This window comes from Triturus cristatus, chromosome 12, assembly GCF_964204655.1.
Source record: "Triturus cristatus chromosome 12, aTriCri1.1, whole genome shotgun sequence".
Taxonomy (NCBI): Eukaryota; Metazoa; Chordata; class Amphibia; order Caudata; family Salamandridae; genus Triturus; species Triturus cristatus.
The window spans coordinates 304,270,793-304,288,925 of NC_140595.1; positions in this window are offsets into that span (position 1 = coordinate 304,270,793).

Sequence of the window (18,133 nt, forward strand, 5' to 3'; positions counted from 1 at the left end):
GACACTCCTCAGATAGACTTGTTCACCTTATTGGAAAATGTACAAAGCCATCAGTTCTGTGCCCTCCAGTATCCATTGAGAGGAACTTTTGGGTAAGTGTTTCAGTTGAGGTACTTTCAGCTGCATTCTGAGTTTCCCCCATACTCTTGAGTCCTCAGGTTCTGAGGAAGGTTTGTCAAGACTGTGCCCAAGGCATTCTTCTTGCCTGTATTGTCTAAGAAGGGTGTAATAAGCAGACCTTCTGCCCTTCTCCACTTGACCCCTACTCAAACTGCCATTCAGACTGGACCTTCTCTCCCAGTTGGGGGGGGAATGATTTTGCTGTACAATATCCGAGGCCTCCACTTTCATGCCTGCATGAACTCCTTTCAGGTGCCACCAGAGGTTGTAGATGTCCTATTGTCAGAACGTCGCCCGTGGACCAAGGCCACTGTCTCTAGAAGTTGGAGTAACTTCATTGCTCGGTGTATGGAAGACAATGCAGATCCCTTACAGGCTAAGTTGTCCAAGGTTTTGCAGTTTGCATTTTCCTTTGTCATTGGGGATGTGCAGTATGCACAGTGAAGGGATATTTGGCTGTGTTGTCTGCCTTCCCCTGTCTTCCAGACCAGCTGTCTTTGTTCAAGTCTCCAGTTGCTATGCGTTTTGTGAAGGAGTTGTCAAATATGTATCTATTGTTCAACCCCCTTTGTTTTGCCCCAATGGGACCTTAATTTAGTATTAACTTTTCTCATGGACGCTCAGTTTATATCCCTGCATATTTGTCCCTTATGGATGTTGAATTTCAAAACATTATTTTTGGTAGCTAATACTTCAGCCAGATGGGTGAGCAAGTTACAAGTTTGAACCAGTCCATCACCCTTCCAACATTTTACCCCCCACCCCATCACACTAAGGAGCATTTGCACAGGTTGGGTCCTAGGTAGGCGGTAAACTGCTACTTCCACCACACCAAGGATGGCCAGCTAGTCATGGGCCGCTATGGTACCATGAAAGGCAAAGCGGTGCAGAAAAGGACTCTATCATGGTGGATCATCCTCTGCAATAAGACCTGCTACACTTTGCCCAAAAAGTAAACTCCAAAGTGATCAGGGCCCATTTCACTGGGGCCAAATCCACGACTTCTGCTCTGGTAAGAGGAGTACCAGATTTGGAGATATGCAAGACAGCTACGTGGACATCTCTACACATCTTCGCCAAGCATTGCTGCCTGGATTCAGAAGTACTCAAAGTAACGTTATAGTTAGGTGAATTTGTCAATGACGGCATTAATGTGTTTAACTAAAAAATACCACAGAAATTCACCAGTTATTGTTAGCAGCACTAACTATAACTTGCGCCCCTGCCCATCCACTGCTTATGACCTTACATATGACATGACTCATGACATGTTATGTCATCATTTATGACATCACTGATGACATCTAATAAGTGTATTCATTTGTTTCACAGTTTACATAGTGACAGGTAGCTAACATATTACTTTTCTACCTATTTTTGCACAAACTGTGTCCAGCTAATGGGTGTACATTTTTTCAAAACGCATGTGCTCCTAATGCACCATAGGTGTGAAGAGGCATTGAACACAATATAAATCTGTATATTGAAGAGTCCTTTTTTGCGCAGGTGACAGCTGATAACTTGTGTCCAGTATGTTCTACACAAGTTTTTTGGTTCTGCAGAAAAAGTTTCAAGCAGGGCAAAGATTCCACATACTACATACTAAGGGCCAGATTTCGATCCCGTTAGGAAGGCCATCCCAGAGCCGTCCGGAGTCGGAACTTCCAACCGACTCGTACTAGGATCCGGGTCCTACAAATGACGAAGTACGATGCCCAAAATCCTTCATTTACCAAACGACTCGGTCACTCTGAATCCGTCTTCATTTTTCCGACGAGGCCTCCTGAAACGCAGAATGGAGTTGTCCAGAGGCATTTTCCCAGTCCGATTCGGAACGCCCAAGTACGATGCGTACTTCTCATTCGCCGATTTGGTCGCCACAACCAACACGTCAGAGCATCCAGAAGGGGAGTATTTCAGCTCCGAATCATTCCACAACACGAATCCAGCAAACGAGACGGTGCTGCCATGTATCCCATCGCGCATGTCATCCCTATACTCTACATCTACGATACTAATACTACAACCCCAGCCGACCCGGCCGTCACAGATGATAAGTTAGACACCTACCCATACACAATAACATAACTACCCCTCGACATGCTACGTAGAAGATAGAAAAGGCAAAACTACATTTAAATTGGGGGGTGGGTGGTGATACTTGTAGCAATGTAGAGGAAAATGGGGGGGGTGAGCACAAGTTCCAGCAATTTAGACACAAAGAGCGGGCTGTGGGTTAATATTCCCAGCAATGTATATGCAAATTGGGGGTTGTTGGGCAAGTAGCCCCAGCAATGTTGATGCAAATCTGGGGTTTGGGAGGCAAATAGACCCAGCTATGTTGAGGCAATCTGGGGTTTGGGTGGCAAATACCCCCAGTAATGTACAGGTCGCAAATACACCCAGCAATGTTGATGCAAATCTGGGGTTTGAGGGGCAAATAGCCCCAGCTATGTTGAGGCAAGCTGGGGTTTGGGGGCCAAACACCCCAGTACTGTAAATGCAAATCTGGGGCTTGGGGACAAAACCCTCAGTAATGTAGATGAAACCCTGGGATTTGGAGGCAAACACCCCAGTAATGTAGATGCAAATCTGGGGTTTGGGAGGCAAACCCCCCAGTATTGTATATAAAAACCTGGGGTTTGGGGGGGACAAAACCCCAGTAATGTAGATGCAAATCTGGGGTTTGGGGGGACAAAACCCCAGTAATGTATATGAAAACCTGGGGTTTGGTGGGCAAAAACCCCAGTAATGTAGAAACAAATCTGGGTTTTGGGGGCAAATACCCCCAGCAATGTGTATGTGAACAATGTAACTGGTGCACATGCAAAGTACCTCAATACCTACAGGTGGGGTACACGATGCAGTGGAAATGTACTAGCAAGATGTCTGGCACTTTGGCCTTGTGTTTGTTTTGCCCACAACTCCCATCAACGCCTTGTGCTCCTGCCACCAGTCCATAGTGTCATCCATCTTCCCAGTACTTTTCCACTCACTATCAGGTACACATGTTTCCTAGAGGGCTTGATGGTCTGTGTGGGAGTAGGAGTATTTGCATAGACTTCAATTCTCATCATGCCCTGTCCTCCACACACCTTCCCAGCCAGCCGAAACAGCACCCCTGGAACTATACAGTCCCTGAGAGTGAATGGAAATGTACTGGCAAGATGGCTGACACTGGGCCCTGGTGTTTGTAGCACATGGCCATAATGGTATTTGGCTTCAAGATCATTACCATGTAGCAGTGAGAGTCATCTTGCACATATACTTCCCACACTGTCAGGTAGCCATAGGGCCAGATGAGCTATTTGGGATGGGTGTGAGGAGGAGTGTTATCTGTGACTACAACTCCCATCAGGCCTTTGCCCACATCCACTTTTCCAGCCATCCCAAACAGCCTACCTGTGACTCAACTTTCCTGAGAGTATGTGTAACTGTGCTGGCAAGATGGCTGATGCTGGTGACTGAAGGCCTTGCTGTAACTTTGTAAGTAGTATGTACATGGTTTTAATTTGATAACTTTACATTTTCATTGCAGGTATGTTGTTAGTCAATATGGCTTATACCCTGCTCATTTACCCCCTTCGGTGCTTCGGGGGCCGTCCGAAGCACCAGTGCTCATGTGCGTAGGACGGCCCCCCGATCACATGGCACTAGAAATCCCTTTGGTGCAGGCCCCAGAGGGATTTCTCCCTCCCCTCCCCCAACAGCCTCAGGAGCTGGGGAAGAGCTTCCCCAGCTCTCGAGGCTGTGCAGATGGTTTCCCTGAAATGACGATCAGCGCGTATGTCGCGCTGATGTCATTTCAGTGAAACCGAAACTGGTGGGAGCCTTGAGGCTCATTTCAGTTTCACTTTCTGCGTGCTCTGGGGGCTATCTCAGCTCCAGAGCGCATAGAAAGACGGGAGAGGTATCATTGGAAAGGGAGGATCCACCCACTAGAAACCAGGGAGAGGGGAGCGGCCCCTTGGGAAAGGGCCTTTGCTCCCCCATAATATTTTGGGTAAATTGAGTCTTGAGCCCCGGTAGGGCAGAAAATCTGCTAGAAACCAGGGATTTGTTTTAAAGTTAACTAGGGGTGGGGGCTGCCCAATATGGGCATGCCAATGCCCCAACCCCCTCTTCACAAAACGACAGTCTTTCTGCCCCCACCTCTCCCCCTCAAAATTCCAGTCTCCCCCCCCCCCCCCCCCCCCCCCCCCCGGGGGGTAGTAAGCACCCTAGACACCAGGAATTACTTTTTTTATAGGCCGGGTGGGGGCTGCCCAGAATGGGCATGCAAATGCCCCCACCCTGCCACCCAAAGAAAAAAATGTATAGGTTTTCTAGGTTTCCCTAAGTGCCGGCAGAGCTAGGGTTCAAAATTTACAGCTAGGCACTTTGCAAAAAAAAGGGTCAGTTTTCACTGTGAAAATATGGTGTGTCCACGTTGCGTTTTGGGCCGTTTCCTGTCACAGGCCTACCCACACAAGTGAGGTATCATTTTTCTCGGAAGACTTTGGGGAATGCGGGGTGGATAGAATTTTGTGGATCCATGCAGATTCCAGAACTTTCCACTACAGAAATGTGAGGAAAATGTGTTTTTTTTTTTTTTTTTTTTTTTTTTACAAAGTTTGAGGTTTGCAAGGGATTCTGGGTAACAGAACCTGGTGAGAGCCAGTCAAGTCACCCCATCCTGGATTTCCCTGGGTGTCTACTATTCAGAAATGTATGGGTTTGCTAGGTTTCTCTAGGTGCCGGCAGAGCTAGGGTTCAAAATCTACAGCTAGGCACTTTGCAAAAAAAGGGTCAGTTTTCACTGTGAAAATGTGGTGTGTCCACGTTACGTTTTGGGCCGTTTCCTGTCGCGGGCACTAGGCCTACCAACACAAGTGAGGTACCATTTTTCTTGGAAGATTTTGGGAAATGCAGGGTGGGTGGAATTTTGTGGATCTATGCAGATTCCAGAACTTTACACCACAGAAATGTGAGGAAAATGTGGGTTTTTTGACAAAGTTTGAGGTTTGCAAGGGGTTCTAGGTAACAGAACCTCGTGAGAGCCAGAAAAGTAGGTTTCCCTAGGTGCCTGCAGAGCTAAGATTCAAAATCTACAGCTAGGCACTTTGCAAAAAAAGGGTCAGTTTACACTGTGAAAATGTGGTGTGTCAACGTTGCGTTTTGGGCCATTTCTCATCGCGAGCACTAGGCATACTCACACAAGTGAGGTACCATTTTTCTCTGGAGACTTAGGGTAACACAAAATTGTAGAGCAACTGTTATTACCTGTTGACTTTCGATGCATTTCTGCCTTCCAAATTAAAGACTATTTATAAAAAAGAAGTCACTTTGAAAAATGTCCTATAATTCTCATGCTAGTATGGGTACTCACAATTTCGGAAATGTGCAAATAGCTACAGTTTCTAAACTTTATATTTTGTTCCAATTTCAGAAATACATAGGTGTCTTTCATCCCGATTTTTTCACTGTATATCTTTTCCCAAATTAATTGCTATATACCTGGTACATAATAAAAACCCATTGCAAGACGCTGCTCAGTTATTGGCTCTGGGTTCGTCGCGTTCTTTTTTTTTTTTTTTTTTTTTTTTGAAAAACCTTTATTGACATGTCAATCAAGAACAAGTATGGGCCTACAACCCCCCGGGGCCGGCCGCTAAGCAATCAGAGCAACAAAGATCAAATGTAAACACAGGCAGCACCTCGGGGAGCAGAATCTTCATACTAATACTGTGAACAGCGCAGGTAGGACACCAGGAGAAAAAAGGTTTTCATTTTACAATGGAACAAGACAGAAGGATCAGGTGCCGAACAATTTCCCAACAGCGATAAAAGGTATGCAGAGTAATAGACGTAAGCAATAAACAGCAATCTATTGGATCAATGGCGCAGACACAGGAAATTCAGGATGGGGAAGAATATCATAAACAGTTGCGCCTGCAGTCCCCCGCCCGAACTCCCAGAGAACACCCCGGAAATTGTGGCACACATGAAACGGCAACGAGTCATAACAAAGGAGGAGTATCACGCTGATCCCAGAAAAAGAAAATCAAGAGGAATCAGAGAGGAAAAAGGAGGCCATGGAAAAAGAGGTGAAAGACTAAAGAATCCCCTCCCCCAACCCCCCACCCTGCACCTCTGCGGATGAGTACGGCCCCCCCCCCAGCAGTGTGCCTGTCGCCCTAGAACCAGACCCGAAATGTAGAAGAATAGGGAAAAAGAAGTAGGAAAAGAACCCCACCAGACGGGGGGGTATAGAAAGTGTTAATAAACTGGAGGAGGGCCTTCAAAACATACCCCCGGCTTCTCCCTCCCGCACAGTAAGTTTTCCCCAAAGTAAACAATAAACAGCACAAAATCGATCGTATCAAAGAAAGATGGGGAGCATTATGCACCTATTATGCTAATAGCTATGCCATGAGAGCACGCAACCCCTGAGCCCGCCCGTCCACTAGATGACCACCCCTGAAGGATCAGCCTTATCCCTGACCACTCTTTGCAAGTCTGCCCATGCCTACCCCTCGACCCAGCGCCATGTCCGATGGTCCAAGGTAGAGGAGTGTCCAAAAACGACCGAGAAGCGACGCACACAGGTGGGGTGGAAGTCTCTGAGCACCAACACAGTCCGCATCATGGAGGGACGGGCTTCCCAGTGCTGCCCCAGGATCTGCACTGCACTCGAGGTCCAGGAAGGCAGAAGCAGCCAAAGTAGACAATTGTTGCTGGAATTGTCCCCGGGTCGCCGGAGGCTGTGTACGGGACGAGGCCACCACCTCCCACTCAGGTCCAATACCTCCGGGACAGATCAGACCCTCAGCTAGCCGATCACACGGTAGCATATTGTCCGGAGTGTCCAGCTGTGCTCTAATCTCAGGGGTGGCCGCAACAGTGTCCTCCTGTGCGCAGTGTGGGAAGTCCCTGTGCACCTGAGGACAGGCGGGCCGCCACTGTCCCAACGCAGATGCCACACCGTCGAGCTTACTCCCCAAGACCCCGACGCCATGAACCAAGGAGGAATGAAGAGCACCAAGGGCCTCGAGGAGGTCGCCGTACCCCAGCACAGCTCTCTGCGATCGCTCCGCCACACTCCCAAAAGTCACACACTCCCAATCCTGCTGCGACCCAGTGGACAGGATGGTAGGCCGCATCGCAACAAGATGGCCGCCAAGTATGCTCGACCCGTATTGGGGCCGAGACCCAGGGACAAGCGCCTCGAGGTCCACGTCGCTGGAGACAGGGTTCCGGGGGCAGGCAAAAAGTTATCCGTTGCGTGGTCACGGGCAACAGTCGTCCCCACCACGGACCAGCTCCCGCGAAAATCCGGGAGCGGCCCGCAAGGATCAGGGCGAGATACGGGCGGCGTCCGGGCAGCTCACCATCAAAGGCAGGGGCAATCACCGGAGGATCTGAGAATTGCACCCCCGGGCATGCACTCGGTCCGCTACGCTTGACAGTAGGAACGACCACGACGAAATGTAGGCCGAGTTTGGCACCGCTCCGGTGGACCGACTCCACCCAGTCACCACAGGCCGCTGTTGTTGAACTGCCACCCGGCCAAGGCGTCCACTCGAGGTCCTGGCTCCAGGGCTGCACGGGCCGCAAAGTTCAAATGCACATTTCTCCGGCGATACCGCAGCCAGAAACCTCGGAGTCACACGATCGGGTGCCACTCTCCTTCAGAAACACAATCGCATAGCACAGGCTGAGGATCTCGTGCAGGATATCCGTGCGGGATGCGGAGGTTCACGGAGCCGGGAGTCTACGCTGCCGTCCCGTTCGCCATCTTGGCTCCTCCCCCCGTCGCGTTCTTGGTGAACCTACAAGTCCTATATATCCCCACAACCAGAAAGATCCAGCGGATGTAACAGTATATTGCTTTCAAACATCTGTCATAATTAGAAGAAGTTACAGGTGAAAAGGTTGGCACAAACTGCAGTTTTTTTCAACACATTCTCAATTTTTCCTATTCTCAACTGTTAGTTTCTATAAAGAAACCTTGAAGGATCTACACAAATGACCCATTGCTGAATTCAGAATTTTGTCTACTTTCCTAAAATGTTTAGTTTTCCAGGATCCATTATTGCTTTCATACCCATTTCTATCATTAACTGGAAGAAGGTTGAAAGCACAAAAAATAGGCTATGTCCCAGTAAAATGCCAAAACTGTGTAATAAATGTTGGTTTTCTGACAAGTCTGTCGGTCCCTGAAAGCTGGGAAAATGGTGATCTCAGCCCCACAAACCCTTTGTTGATACCATTTGCAGGGGAAAAAACAGATGCTTTCATTTGCAGCACTTTTTCCCCGTTTTCCCCCCAAAAACAAAATGTAGCTGTATTTTGGCTAATTTCTGGGTCCCTTCCAGGGGAATCCACAAACCCTGGGTACCTTTAGAATTCCCATGATGTTTGAAGAAAAGGACACACATTTGGTGTGGATACCTTATGTGGTCAAAAGGTTACAGGGGCCTAAGCGCAAACTACCCCAAATAGCCCAAAAAAAGGCTTAGCACAAGGGGGAAAGGCCTAGCAGCGAAGGGGTTACTCTAGTTTTTATAAACTTGGGAAACAGTAATTTGTATCACTGTATCCTTGGCAGTGATGTCTATGGATGTGTAATTGGGAACAATATTGGATTGTGCAGTAAGTACTCACCAGACTCTTGTGCTCCTGGTATTCCATACACCCCCTCCGGCGGCAGGATGTCACGCACCTTCTCCTCCCAGGAAGTGTAGTGCACGGGTGATGCAGGAGGGCTACCGCCAGTCTGCTGTCTCTGGGCGTGTTCTCTGCCCATCGGTTTCTTGACCCTAATTCTCACATCGTACCTGTTTCTGATATCATCCATTGTGCGCAGGCAAGGTGCTTGAGCATTCACCTTGTTGACAATTGGCCATCGTTCGGGAGGCTTACTGTCTCTAACTTCAATTACCGAAATAGGAGAGTTTTTTCCCATAACAATACATCTAACGCCCCCAAACTGCATCCAGGCAGTAAAAGTAACACTTAAGCTAAATCAGCTCAAACAGCACATAGTAATAATAAATGTTTATGTGCATCCCAAACAAAAAACTAAAGCAGCAAAGGAGTTGTTAACGGAGCTACAGAGAGTAATGGTCGAGGAGGCAACAGACCTCGTCATTCTGGCTGGAGATTTAAACATGCACCTATTAGGACCTACCCAGGCCGATGATTCAATGCAGGGCCTCTCAGGTGCATGGGGTATCCCAATGCAAGGCCTAATAGAGACCATCAAGCCCTCAAGGACTGCGACGAATTTGCTTTGGAATTTAGAGCACCTAAATATGAGAGCTCTAAACGGACGGTTTAACGAGGACAACCCACCAGCAGCCACGTACCACTCGACTACGGTATCATCCCACCTAGATTACACCTTTACCACTTGTTCAATATAATTGCTACCTTAAGATCGGCAATAATTAATTCAGCGATCACCTGCCACAAGACCTGAATCTTCAAACAAGGCCTTGTTCAACACCAGAAACTAGTAAATCAGTCGTGCTGGATGGAACCAGCAACCTTAAAAGAATAAGATGCCATTCCGATAACATCGAAGATCGACAGCCAAAGCCCTGTACAACCAAGGTAGTGCTAACTTAGCCCAGCCCGTGGAAAGTTGGGAAAAGTTTGTTACATCTTTAGGAGGAAAATTCTCAACTAGCCAAGGCCTGAAACCGAGGAAAGTTGCAGCTCTCCCAATCAAGCTGGCAAACAGCCCAGTTTAAAAAACACTAAAGCGATTCATAAATCGAAATTTAAAGCAACAACACAGATTTCCAAATGACCAACGCTTGCAAGATACTCTTCGCGCACTAAAAACATAATTGAAGCGGAGGAGATGGGCAAACAAAAGAGCAAAGGAAAACAAACTATGGGCCAAGCTCCATTACGATGGAAGACAGATAAACAGCGCAAAATTCTGGCAATCGGTCAACAAATTGCAGCAGCCTGATCATCCTGGCATAGACTCCAACATCACTGAAGCCACCTGGCTTGACTATCTTTACAAACACTTTAATGATCAAGATCTAGAAATCATCACCCCCCTTGTTGATTCGGGTAATGCTTGCACCAATAATTCTATAAGGGCAGAAACAAACCAACACTGCCCAAGCATAGACGACAGCAGACTGCCCAATCCTACGCACCAGCAGACGGCACTTCCACTAGGCCCTCACTGCCTATTAAGTGCAGAAGACGAGCAAAATGGTCCCCTGGCTACAGCAATAAGGAAATAAATTGCTAGAGGAAGACAGGCGGGTGCACCCGGCCATAACGGCATACCACCAATGTTGTGCAACCAAGACCCTGAATTTTGGAGCAATGCATTGGTTCCAGTGTTAGGACATGCTTTAAGAACTACAGCATTTCCTGAGTCATGGAGAGGCTCAATCATCAGCCCAATATACAAGCAAGGAGTGAGGTCTGCCCCTAACAACTATCGACTGATAGCCCTTTTAGATACAGATGCCAAATATTTAGCGGGGATCATTCTAAACGAATTGGCCGGTTGGACTTCCATTAACCACTTAATACCCATCACCCAAACAGGCTTCCGCCAAGGGCACGGCACAACAACCAATATCATGGCCCTAACTATGCGCATGGACGCTGCAAAGCAGGGCAAGTATCCCCTATACCTCTGCTTTATAGACTATTCAGCAGCCTTTGACCACGTAGATCGCACTAAGCTCTGGCAAAAGTTGGACATCTGGGGGATACCACCACCACTCTTGGATCAACTCATTCAACTGCTTACTAACACGTGGATCAGAATTAAATTAGGAGCTGGGAACCATCTTTCAAGTAGAATCGCCACTACAAAGGGCTCAAAGCAAGGATGCGTCCTTGCCCCCATGCTTTTTTGCCTTTTTTGGCAGATCTACCAGGGGAATTGGATAGCTGCCTTTCGCATGCGCCAAAGCAGGGGGATATGACATTGACGAACCTACTATATGCCGACAATTTAGTTCTGATTATTCGGACACCCATCGGACTCCAACACCTTCTTGATGCAACCTACAAATTCTCGCAACGGAGTGCTCTAAAAATAAAGTTAAAAAAATCAAAAATGTTGGCAGTAAATCATCACAAGAAGGCAAACCCTAACTGGTATCTGGCCGGTAAACGTCTTGACCAAGTAACACATTATAAATATCTGGGCGTGTTGCTAGGTCATAAAAGCTCCTTCAAGCCGCAGCTGGAATCCCTGCGAAGGAAGGGAGCCATGACTTACTTAGCACTAAAACCTCTGAAAAAGATGTTACCGGACCTAACGCATGACCCCTTTTTAAAAGTTCTGCGAGCAAAATTGCAGCCTACAATCACTTATGGGAGTGAATCACTGACTGGAAGAGACGCAGCAATTCTCGACAGTGTAATAGCGACTGCCTATCAAGCAATTTTCCAGCTTCCTAACTACGTTTCACCAGCCCAAATTAGGTTGGAATTTGGCCTCCAAAACCAGGTGACAGAAAGAAAGGGAACCTTTGTAAAAAGCTGGCATAAAAAAAGAGTAGCAGAAATAGGGTCGTTGAACAATCATCTTTGGGTAGAGCTGTCTTGCGCTGGAAAGCTGCAAGCCATCGTGTACCTACAGGAGTCCATTAACACTCTAGGCTTGACAGACGCCTGGAACATATCAATGGGCCACTCAGCTTTTAAAAAACTAGTAAGCAAGTCAACAAGACTAATATCAGCTATAGAGGACAAGAAAGCACTATCCAAACGTCCTAATGGCTATAGTTGTGCTTAACAACTATGAAGTCCTTAAACCCCAACCCTACCTCTAGGCAGGAACAAAGATTGCGACCAAGGAAAAATTCTTGAGGCTTCATATGGGAGTTGGTTCAATCAACTCGCTCTTAACACCTTGGGAAAGAAGGGATGGTGATCAGTCTTATCGTCTGTGTGACAGTGGCATGGAGAACCTTAACCACATAATATGCATCTGTAAGAAGCTAAAGGACATACGGATAACGTTGTTAAAACCATTCTTCAACCAGCATGGTGTTTGGTCCTGTAGGCAGGCAGTGATGCTGTGCTTTAATCCTACTCTAGTATAGCTAAACTTCCGCCTCATAAAATTTCTTGATTTGACTGCAACAAAACTGAAAAACCAATCTTGAGCAGCCACGGTCTTGGGTACTACTTGAGCCAGCCCGCAATCCCATGCACTGGCCTCTTACAATGGCACCAGGACGCTAAAAACAGTTGTTACGGGGAGCCTTACTTGTCGCATGGGAACATTTTGTCAGTTTAAATAGATATCCCACACCGAACTGTCTTTTAACAGATTTAGTATCAACAGTGCTAGGGACATATGCATTCCCAAAATTATTCTAAACGTTTTATGTACAGCAAAAAAGCGCCTAATTTTAAACTTTAATTTTTTGTACTAATGTAATGTGCCTTGATTTTATTGCTAATGCACTGTATGGAATGGTTTTAATTAATCACGCATAATAAAAACTTAAACTTAAAAAAAACTTGTTGACTATCCTGTCCCACATCTTATTTCTCTGGGACAGGGGGTTCTGTTGGACTTGGTTCCCAAATAATTGTGGCTCTATTCTGAGTAATTCATCTACAAGTACTTCCAACTCCTTCTCTGTGAACCTTTGCTGCTTCCTTGGAGTCATGGTGGGGGTGAATGTGAGTGTGACTGTGAAGGTGTGGGTGAGTGTGAATATAAAAAAGAGTGTAAGTGTTTTTTTAACAATAAAATCAGTACAAGTTGTGAGGTGGGTGAAGTGGGAGTGTGTGAGGCAGAGAGCAGGGAATGTGGATAGACTTCTGATACCTGGTAGCAGTTCTGTTAGAGCAAAGGATCATGGGCATGTGTTCGGTCCTTTAAATAGGTGGATTGGTGGGTGTGGCTAATTATTTGATTTCTTTTTTTTGTCATTGCTAATACTTGTTTATACTGTTGCTGATATTTTCTACTTGGCATTACGTTCTGAACAGATCTGTGGGATTTAACTTGCACTGCATCGTGGATCCATCATTGAGTCAGCTCGCGGTCGGGTCGTTCGGAAAGCGTTCCGGAACCGATTCGGTAGGAATGCTTTCCTAACGAGATCGCAATCGGACCTAAGTATTGTAAGCAGCCTTGAGTTATGAGACAAAATCGTCTCAGCATGACAGTTTCTACTTAACAAAGTGTGCACTAACAACTAACCTATATACATGTGCTTGCTTAGCTTCACAAGATTGACTATCTGGAAAGTTTTCAGCACAGTATGAAGGCTGCAGGTAATAGCACATTCAGACCATTTTTATTTTAAGCGAATAGTATCTCTTTGGACAAATTTTGCATAGAGTGTAAAATGTTCTTAGTAGATACGTTTTAATACTCTTTGGTGTATTTCTCATGAGTTTCATTGCAGTATAGAGTAAACTTTATCTATGGAGTAAACACGGTTTACAGTACTCACTTTTCTACTTGTATCAACTTCATTTCTCAATGTTGGTTCGGTGACTGTGAGGAGTTTGACTCAGATAAAGCCTATCTATAGTAGGGCATTAATTTTGGAACAAACGTTGAATATCTTGAAGAACTTGACTTTCCCTGAACAGTTTTATACAGATTGAAAACCATGTGCAATAAGGGATTCCCATATATCTGGGGTTGATTGTTAATATGAACTATGCTAGCTGTAAAGTTTATGGTATATGGTCAATGTTGCACATAATGCTTGTTTTCTACTCCTAAAAGAGTTGTATCTGTGATGGCACTAATGTTGCTTGATATTCTCCTGAGCAATTTTGTACTTATTGTCAAGCCTGTAATGCCATAGTAAATTATAGACCAATGTGCTGGAAAACAAAGCTTTGATGGTCTAAAGAGTGATGTCATAGAGCATGTCATGAGTGATGTCATATGTGAGTTCATAAGCAGTGCATGGTGGGGGCGCAAGTTATAGTTAGTGCTGCTAACTATAACTGGTTTTGTTAGTTTAAAACATTAATGTTGTCTTTGACAAATCCACCTATAACGTTGCTGTTAGAGTTATGAACCCTGTCCAAGTAGGGGTCATAATCCTAGTCAGGGTAAGCTAGATGCACACTAAAAGCTAACCTGTGCTCACCATCTGGTAACTTGGTACAGAGCTTTCAGGCTTATCTAAAGAGACAATGTGTAAAGTATTTGTGCAACACACAGACACACACAGTAACTGAATGAAGACACCACAAAAACACTCCACACAGGTTTAGAAAAACAGAGAAGAATTTTATGAGAAACCCAAGACCTAATAAACGAAATCCAATAAGTAGAACCGGAGTCATGAATTTTTAAAGAATTAACCAAAAATAGTGCTTAGACGTCAATAGAGATAAAAGGTTACTTGAGGTTGCGCTATTCCGGGTTAAATCCAAAGTTCAGGCCGACCGCAACGAAGGGCAAGCCGGCTAAAGGACTCAGACAAGTCCCGCTAACAAAGTATCTTCAATGGAGCAAATGTCGATATCGAAGACTTGCGAGGAGTCTGGGAGGTGCTGTGTCGTTTTTGATCCCGTGGATGGAGGCGAAGTGTGTGCCAATCTGCGCTGTCAATGAAGGCTTCAGCGTCGGACCCCTTTATGATGCAGGCACTGCATCGTCGTTGAGGTTCTGTCGCTCAGCATCAAAGGGCAATGTGTTGGTTCCGATCAGAGCAAAGCACACAGAGCAGTAAGAGCAGAGAAATGTCCACTTTCTAAAAGTGCCATTTCTAAAATAGTAATGTTAAATCCAACTTTACTAATAAAGAGGATTTATCATAACCATTCGAAAGATATGGAACATGATGAAGCTACTCCTTTCTAATCGGGAATTACAGATTAAACATGCTAGCCTATGAGAGAAGTAAGCCTCACAGTAGTGAAAAGCAAATGTAGCTGTTTGTCACTACTAGGACATGTAAAACGTAAAAGTACATGTCCTACCTTTTAGTTACACAGCATTCTGCCTTTATGGCTACCTAGGGCCTATCTTATGGGTGACTTATGTGTAACAAAAGGGGAGTTTAAGGCTTGGCAAGTGGTTTTAAATGCCATGTCGAAGTGGAAGTAAACTTCACACACAGGACTTGCGATGGTAGGCCTTAGACACTGTTGAGAGGCTACTTGTGTGGGTGGCGTAATCAGTGCTGCAGGCCCACTAGTAGCATTTAGAGAACAGGCCCTGGGTATATGGTATACCACTTTACAAGGGACCTATAGTAAACTAAATTTGCCAGTCATGTATACACTAATATCACCATGTTTAGGGGTGAAGCGCATGCACTTTAGCAATGGACTGCAGTGGTAAAGTGCTCAGTCCTAAGGCCAACAAAAAGATACAGCAAAAAAAAAGTTTGGGGGAAGACCACTCTAAAGATGACAAGTCTATCAGTTACTTTAACCTTTATTTTTTTCCACTGAATTTCTAAAAAAAAAAAAAAGAGGTCTTTTATCATGCCTAAATTTAACGTTACTTTAACCTTTGTTTTTTTTCCACTGAATTTCCCCAAAAAAATTAAGTGCTTATTTTAAGTGTATATATGGTAGAATAACTGAACAATATATCCTATGTGCAGACATTATTCTGAAAGGGAATTGCTTTCATATTGTAACTTAACAGGAAAGGGTGCACACTTTGCAGAATGTTTCTGAAAAATGATGTTTGAGTATAAAAGAGAGTAATACAACAATATTTGTGATGAGATTGTCTATCTCCTCAGTTCTTCTGACTCTCATATTGAGACATTTCCCAATCTAGTTCATTAATATTGTAATAGTTTACTTTTTATAGCCTTTGTGTTTTTACTTTAAAGTTATAGTTCAGTAATAGAGTAATCAGTTTTTTAATGTTTTCTAGTATTGTGTATTATATAAATCTATTTTTTGATTGTGTGAATTCTCACTATAGTTAAGTATTTTGCTTTAATCTGCTGTTTAGAGTTCTTTTTCATGCGTTCGGTTATTATTAAATCTTAATCTGAAAAAAGAGATTCATTAAAATATGGTTGTTATCTTCATTTTGTGTGTGTTGTTTTTAATAAAAAGGTGGTCACTTGTGTGAGACACTCACTTGAGTCGAATACACAATTCCCTGCGGGGACTCCGCAGGGGATGTACTTCCTGGTCAGCTCTCGTGACCCTCTCGCGAGATTGTACATTTGAGATTCAGTTAAGAGCAGTGTTTTTCTGAAATGCTGAACAAAGTAACAGATTACAAAAGTTGATTATATTAGTAAAATTGATTTATGATTCGGCCTATTGAATATATAAAGTAATATTTTTACAATCTCATTAGATGCTCGCAGAAGTTGAAAATCCATTCCCCTGCATGGACTTCGAGTGGGCTGTACTGCCTGTTCTGCTCTCCCAATCTACTCTCTAGATCATCCATTTGGAATTGAGGCAATGACAGTAGTTTCTTGTAATACTGAACAAATTAAGACATTAGAGTTGTTGGTTAGCTTGGAAAAATTGATTATGAATTGTTTCGTGAAATACAAAGCAATAATATTTTTATGATCTCATGAAATGCTTGCGGGTATCTCACAAGCGATCCGGGAGAGGAACCACAGCCTAGGGAAGGATTATGATTGGTTCATATGAGTGCCTTTATTTAGAAGAAGAATATTCCATCCTTTTTGCTTTATTTTACTATTGGATATTGGTGAGAGTAGATATATTTGGCTTGCTCCATCTCATCCACTCAAGAAATCCTTGGTGTGGCAATTCTTTGAAATGAGGCAGGTGCCAAGAAAATTCCTGCGCAGCAAATTACCTGTAAACTTTGCATCAAAGAGTTCAGCTCGAGGAGCCAAAATGAATAAAATAGCATGAGTACCACAGGGTTGTGAAGACATCTTAGATCCATGCATCCGCAAAGGCTTGCACAGGCAGAGTTGGCTTGAGCTAGACAACTCTATAGAGGCCTCTACATAATTTTCTCCAGGAGCTACTGTGCCTGCGCAAGTTCTGAGTGCACAAGCAGACATTAACCCAGTTTTTTTTTAATAATGCGCTATTTTACTGCACGTATAAGCAGATCATTTTTGTTTTTAGATATACAGGTCTGCCCAGGAGAAGCTTGCCCAAGAGCACAAGTGCCCTCCTAGCCAGTATTTATTTTTTTTCTAACATTTTTTTAGCAAGTTTTTCTCCTGTTTGTTTTTAAGGAGCTGCTGTTGGTGTTTTTTTAAAACATCAAGTTGTATGTTTTCCTTATACCCTTAAAAAAAAAATACCCAAAAAATTCAAAATGTTTGAAAACACATTTTTTTATAGTGTTTCAAAACTGTTAACAAAAATGCCTCTTTTCAGTGCTTCCCTACAGTTTCATGTTGTTTGTACTAGGTATTCCTTTTTTTCCCTTCCCAAAGCTTTATCGTTACTCTCAGGAGAGCTGGGGTGGCAATACGTCCCGTGCAATGCGAGGTGGCAGTGCTTCATGGTTTGCTCTTGCAAGATAATGCATTTTATAATGGATTTTACATTTACACTGTATATACCCTGATGTAGTATTTATAACTTATATACACCAAAATAGTAACAGTGTGTTTAGTTTAATGAAGTGTAATTCATTATATAATCGTGGGGAAAAATAAATCACTTAAATTTATGAACAAATCCCACTTGTTTTACCTGCATGAGATAAACATTGATACATAGCTACAGTAGACATTGATACTCATTTATTTACTTTAAGTCCATATATTATTATTAGAAAAAGTTCAATCACAACTTTTTTAACAATCCTGCGAGAGTCTCACGAGATCTTAAACTTCTTTTTAGAGGAACAAGATACACTCTCCTTTATTACAGTACTTATGCCTTGTAGTCCCCATTTGTAGGGTGTGAGGAGAAAGTAGACTCCCAAATGAGACATTTGCACAGTATAACAACAGTGCACAGTAGGATGTAAAGAGACACTGGGGTCTCACTGACACCTCTCCACAACCTAACAACTATGTATAGTAGACTATGGAGAGAGACTGCCCTCTCAAGTGAGATCTTGCAGGAAAGT